This window comes from Oncorhynchus keta, chromosome 4 (assembly GCF_023373465.1).
Source record: "Oncorhynchus keta strain PuntledgeMale-10-30-2019 chromosome 4, Oket_V2, whole genome shotgun sequence".
Lineage (NCBI taxonomy): Eukaryota > Metazoa > Chordata > Actinopteri > Salmoniformes > Salmonidae > Oncorhynchus > Oncorhynchus keta.
Genome location: NC_068424.1, coordinates 65,720,472 through 65,727,527, shown reverse-complemented (window position 1 = coordinate 65,727,527; position 7,056 = coordinate 65,720,472).

Here is a 7,056-nt window from a genome sequence, read left to right as displayed (position 1 = left end):
CCGCGCCAGAGCCGCCACCGCGGACAGGCGCCCACCCAGACCATCCCCTATAGGTTAAGGTTTTGCGGCCGGAGTCCGCACCTTTGGGCAGGGGTACTGTCACGTTCTGACCTTTATTCCCTTTGTTTTGTATTTATTGAGTTGTTATTGGTTTATTGTTTTTGTATGCAGTGTTCAGTACTTTCTTTAATTAAATATTCACTATGAACACATACCACGCCGCATTTTGGTCCTCTGATCCTTCTCGCCTCTCCTCTTCAGATGAAGAGGAGGAAGACCGTGACAGCAGATGGGTCTTCCAAATGGACAATGACCCCAAGCATACTTCCAAAGTTGTGGAAAAATGGTTTAAAGCCCTGACCTCAATCCTATAGAATATTTGTGGGCAGAACAGAAAAAGTATGTGTGAGCAAGGAGGCCTACAAACCTGAGTCAGTTCCATCAGCTCTGTCAGGAGGAATGGGCCAAAATTCACCCAACTTATTGTGGGAAGCTAGTGGAAGGCTACCCGAAACATTTGACCCAAATTAAACGATTTAAAGGCAATGCTACCAAATACTAATTGAGTGTATGTAAACTTCTGATCCACTGGGAATGTGATGAAAGAAATAAAAGCTGAAATAAATCATTCTCTCTACTATTATTCTGACATTTCACATTCTTAAAATAAACTGGTGATCCTAACTAACCGAAGACAGGGAATTTCTACTAGGATTAAATATCAGGAACTGTGAAAAACTTTAAATGTACAGTACATTATCCCAGGGGCATTGGTAGACACAATGTAAGTAACTTAATGTATGTCCCCCTAACTGCCCTGAATACTTCTGTTGATCCTACAGCTATTGTATGCAGTAATCTTGTGCCTATGAGCCAGACTTATACTGTTTGCACTGAGGCGATGTGCCCTAGTAGGAAGTCCACTGTGTGCAGCTCACCCTGCACAATCAGAGGCAATATAAATAACATGAGCAAGTCTACTTCTGATAAGCTTCCCAGTAAAGCATTAAAAACAATCAAGCAACCCAGAAAAGTACACATGTAGCCTAAGAAACAAGATTCATGAAGTCAATAACTTGCTTGTAACAGATGACATTCATATTCTGACTATCTCTGAAACTCACTAAGATAATACCTTTGACGATACAGTGGTAGCAATAGATGGTTATAACAAAGAAAAGACAGAAATACCAATGGAGGCGGTGTCAGCCCAATATTCAGAACCACATTCCTGTAAAGCTTAGTGTCATGACGTTGGCCTGGGGGTAGGTTTATGACAGTCATAAATACCTCTTCCCCCCTTTTTCCTCTCTCTACCCTACTGATGTGACATTTGAAAATCCCTTGGTTAACATAGAGATTCTGGGAACATCAGAAGCTGGGGGGAAATGAACTATATTCTGGTAATCCGACCAATTGAACATATGCGGTGGTACTTAATGAATATGATGTCAGTTCGGTTGTCATCTGAGACATTCTCATCAATGATAGGATGACAAACTCTACAGTGGAAAGTCTGCACATTGTAGTTATCGGATTCACATGGAATTGTTGTTCAATTTAAATGTTTGAATATAAAATTATTGGTGAAGAGATGAAATGTAATGTTAGCTTCCAAATGAGAGATTTGGGTTTTCATAAGGTTAGGGCTCTGCTCAATCAGTGGCCCGCCCCTGTGAAGAGACATGGGTTATTAAACTTTTCAAACACACCCTTCTCGCTCCACTATATAAAGCCTTGACGAAAATGTAACCTCCTGTTCCGAGGACGACTGTCCGATGTCAGAGTGGTTCAGATAATAACTACAGAACGAAGCCAACCTCAGCGTGAGCTTTGGCTGCGAATGGTATGAACTTTGAATTCTTATTTACTAAAGAAGTGATACCTCCTAGCCGTTGAGTTAGCAACAGCAGCTGCAAACTTGGGCTAGGAATGAACATACAGATTATGCCGTCTACCACACAACGACGTTACTACAACGTATCCATTTTACCACCAGAGACATTCTTCAAAGGACTCTGTTGGGCAACTCGGCCTTCCATCTACCAGAGTAAATATTTATTGCATTTTCCTTTTCCAAGTGTGCGGTAATTTAGAATGCATAAGATACTGTATTTACGATAGAGACATCACTTCTCCCTTTGTTCCTCAGTGTTCCCGCTCTTCCACTCAAACCCAGCCCCTTTTCTTTGTGTAACCAGCTGTCATATCTGTTCTGCCCGCCAGGGACGTTTTTCCTTTATGACGTAATTTGTAATCAAGGTATGATTCATTCTGTGTATATGTAATTCCATGTGATTAGTTAGATATTTAGTAAATAAATACTTCAACCCAATTTTGTATTGCTGATTTAACTTGTTAGCCAGGGTTCGTGAAGATAACCAAGAATTTACAACTTTCAGATGAGACTGAATTAAGGTGACGATTAACATTGACTGGTATTGATGTAAAATATGACTAGGTCTTTAAGAGTTTATTCGGAAGATAACTGCTCTATAAATATTATTTTGTGGTGCCCCGACTTTCTAATTAATTACATTTACATGATCAGATCAATCAGGTAATATTAATTACAGAGAAAGGATTTTATAGAATAGCATGTCATATCACTTAATCTGACATAGCCAAAGACACGACATTAGAGAGGATCTCATGTTAAATACTGTTGAAGTAATATGGCTACAGGTTCATCTGCCTCACCTAACGCCCATTCTTGTGGGAAGCTGCTATTGACCACCAAGTGCTAACAGTCAGTATCTGGATAATATGTGAGAAATACTTGATAATGTATGTGATATCAACATGAAGGTATATTTTCTGGGTGATTTATATTTTGACTGGCTTCCATCAAGCTGCCCACTCAAGAAAAAGCTACAAACTGTAACCAGCTCCTGTAACCTGGTTCAGGTTATCAGTCAACAAACCTGGGTAGTTACAAACAGCACAGGAATTAAATCATCAACATGTATATATTATATCTTCACTAATGCTGCAGAAATGTGCTTGAAAGCAGTATCCAGAGTCATCAGATGTTGTGATCACAATATTGTAACCATATCTAGGAAAACCAAAGTTCCAAAGGCTGGGCCTGATATAGTGTATAAGAGGTCATACAAGAAGATTTGCAGTGATTCTTATGGTCATGATGTAAAGAATATTTGCTGGTCTGTAGTGTGTAATGACGAGCAACCAGATGCTGCACTTGACACATTTATGAAATGTTTTATTCCAGTTACTAATCAACACACACCCATTAAGAACATGACTGTAAAAATTGTTAAATCCCCTTGGATTGATGAGGAATTGGACAATTGTATGGTTGAGAGGGATGAGGAGAAGGTATGGCAAATACTGTAAGTCTGGCTGCACAACTGATTGGCAAATGTACTGCAAATTGAGAAATCATGTGACTTAACTAAATAAAAGAAAAAAAGAAACAATACTATGAAACTATGCAACAGCGGCCCCATTGGTATTTCCATCGAGAACATTCTGACTGGTTGCATCACTGGCTGGTAAAGGCAACTGCTCATCCTCCGACCACAAGGCACTACAGAGGGTTGTACGTACGGTCCAGTACATCACTGGGGCCAAGCTTCCCGCCATCCAGGACCTCTACACCAGGTGGTGTCAGAGGAAGGCCCTAAAAATTGTCAAAGACCCCAGCCACCCTATTCATAGACCCTTCTCTCTGCTACTGCATGGCAAGTGGTACCGGAGCGCCAAGTCTAGGTCCAAAAGGCTTCTTAACAGCTTCTACCCCCAAGCCATAAGACTCCTGAACAGCTAATCAAATGGCTACCCAGACCCTTCTTTTACGCTGCTGCTACTCTCTGTTTATTATCTATGAATGGTCACTTTAACTCTACCTACATGTACATATTACCTCAACCAACCGGTGCCCCACCCCCGCACATTGACTCTGTTATTTTACTGCTGCTGTTTAATTATTTGTTACTCTTTTTTACTTATCTATTTTTTTTTTACTTATCACATTTTTCTTATTAACATCTTAAAGCATTGTTGGTTAAGGGCTTGTAAGTAAGCATTTCACTGTAAGGTCTGTTGTATTCGGCGCATGTGGCAAATCATGTGATAAATTATATAAAGATTGATAGTAAAACACTTTGGAGGACCTTAAATGAAATGTTGGTTAATAAGGCAAACTCAGCTCCATCATTAATTGAATCAGATGGCTCATTCATCACAAAACCACTGATATTGCCAAGTACTTTAATGTTTGTTTCATTCGCAAGATTAGCAAATTTAGGCATGACATGCCAGCAACAAACGCTGACACTACATATTCAAGTACAGTATATCTGAACAAATTATGAAAGACAAGCATTGTACTTTTGAATTCTGTAAAGTTAGTGTGGAAGAGGTGAACAAATTATTGTTGTCTGTCAACAATGACCAGACATCGGGGTATGACAACCCAGATGGAAAATTACTGAAGATAATTGCCACTCCACAATATCTTCAATTTAAGCCTACTCGTGTGTGCCCTCAGGTCTGGAGAAAAGCAAAAGACATTTCACTACCAAAGTATAGTAAAGCCCCCTTTACTGGTTCAAATAGCTGACCTATCAACCTATTACCAACTCTTAGTAAACTTTTGCAAGCAATGGTGTTTGACCAGATACAATGCTATTTTACAGTAAACAAATTGACAACAGACTTTCAGCTCGCTTATAGGAAAGGACATTCAACACGTACTGCACTTGCACATATTACTGATCATTGGCTGAGAAAAATTGATGATAAAAAGATTGTGGGGGCCGTTTTGTTAGATTTCAGTGTGGCTTTTGACATTGTCTGTCACGATCGTCGAAATAACATTCGGACCAAGGCACAGCGTGATATGGGTTCCACATCTTTTTATTCGTGAAACGCACAAAACAAAAAAAAAGCTAACGAAACGTGAAGCTATGGAGTGCTCACAGACAACTACACATAAACAGCTGCCTCTGATTGGGAACCATACCAGGCCAACATAGAAATAAAACAACCTAGATTACCCACCCTAGTCACACCCCGACCTAACCAAAATAGAGAATAAAAAGGCTCTCTATAGTCAGGGCGTGACATTATCGAGTAAAGCCAGTGTGTCTATGTATGCAGATGACTCAACACTATACACGTTAGCTACTTGATAGAGGAATTCTAAATTCCTTTATGTTTTATTGCCAAAACCAATTCGCACTCATTTCTAATTCATTAATGAATTGTAAGTTCATTAATTATGCATGAAGTAGATTGAGACCAGTCTTAAAAGCCAAAAGTAACAGAGTTTATTACAAGAGAGTACTGAATGCTTACACACATTTCCACAGGTTATAAACTGAAAATGACGTCAGCGTTTTCCAAACGTTCCATTTCACAAACAGAGGGCCCCTCTAGCTCTTGAGCCCTCGCGTTATCAGCACGAAGTCAAGGCCAGTCAGCATAAATCAACATTCCCGACAATCTGGAGATGGCCCGTTCCCACCACCTGGAGATTTGTACAACTGAATGAACTAAGGAACAGACCTTCATTGTTACTAACTCCTGACTACATTATATACAATTGGGAAATGGAGCAAGAGAGAAAACTCACATGTACAGTACATTATAGCATTTGGACTAGTCAGTTTCTGATTGGAATGTATACATAATTAGTCATTTCAACCATATTTTCCTCTATCACTACTACAGCAACTGAAATGACTGCAACACTTAACAATGAGCTGCAGTTAGTTTCAGAATGGGTGGCAAGGAATAAATTAGTCTTAAATATTTCAAAAATTAACATAATTGTATTTGGGACAAATCATTCACTAAACCATAAACCTCAATTAAATCTTGTAATGAATAATGTGGAAATTGAGCAAGTTGAGGTGACTAAACTGCTTGGAGTAACCCTGGATTGTAAACTGTCATGGTCAAAACATATTAAAACAACAGTAGCTAAGATAGGGAGAAGTCTGTCCATAATAAAGCGTTGCTCTGCCTTCTTAACAACATTATCAACAAGGCAGGTCCTACAGGCCCTTGTTTTGTCACACCTGGACTACTGTTCAGTCGTGTGGTCAGGTGCCACAAAGAGGGACTTAGGAAAATTACAATTGGCTCAGAACAGGGCAGCGCGGCTGGCCCTTAAAAGTACATGGGGGGCTAACATTAATGACATGCATGTCAATCTCTCATGGCTCAAATTGGAAAAAATACAATTAAATCTATTTCAATCCCACTTTATAACGCAACAAAATGTGAAAAATAGTTGAAGGGGGTGTAGACTTTCTATAGGCCCTGATAATACAGACCAGGAAGACCACTTCTCTACACGAACAGGCAAAAACAGAACCTTGAAGGGGAACACATTTTCTAGACCAAATATGTTTTCACTTCAGTTAATCTTTCTATTACCAAGCTCATAGTTACTATCCATGTAGTAACTATAGTAACTATCCATGGAAAAGCCAGCATAGATTGTAACAGACAAACTGTGGAAGATGCAGTCTTTATGTCTGAATTATGTGATGTTAATCCCAATAGAAGGCCCACAAGTAGCTTCTGCTGCAGATTCTCCTCTCCAATGCAGAAAGCCTGGAGGACAGATCCTAATGGTCAGAGAAAAGCATCTGACTTTTTGCATTAGAATGCTAACATTAGCTTGGTTCTATGTAGCTAACTCCAGTCATTCTAGGTTTCTCCGTAAAGTTTCTCAAGACATTATCCAACAAGCAAGATTACAATTTTGAGGTCTGTTGGTCCTGTGAGATGTTGTTTTCTGTTCTCCATACGCCCATAATTTTAACCACTAGAGGAGGTCAGTTCATAACTTGTTGTTTCCAGCACCCATCCTGTTAAGAGAGAGGAATAAGGCACTGAGTTAAAGGCCCTAAAGAACTCACCGTCTCCACCAGTACCTGTTTTACTTCTGTTTTATGGACAGTGCTCCACAATGTTGCAAGTCATATTTGAACAATATATCATACTTTCTTCCCCACATGAATGCACACACATGAATGCACAGTGGAATTATAGATAGAATTAGTGGCATTCTTTGGTGGC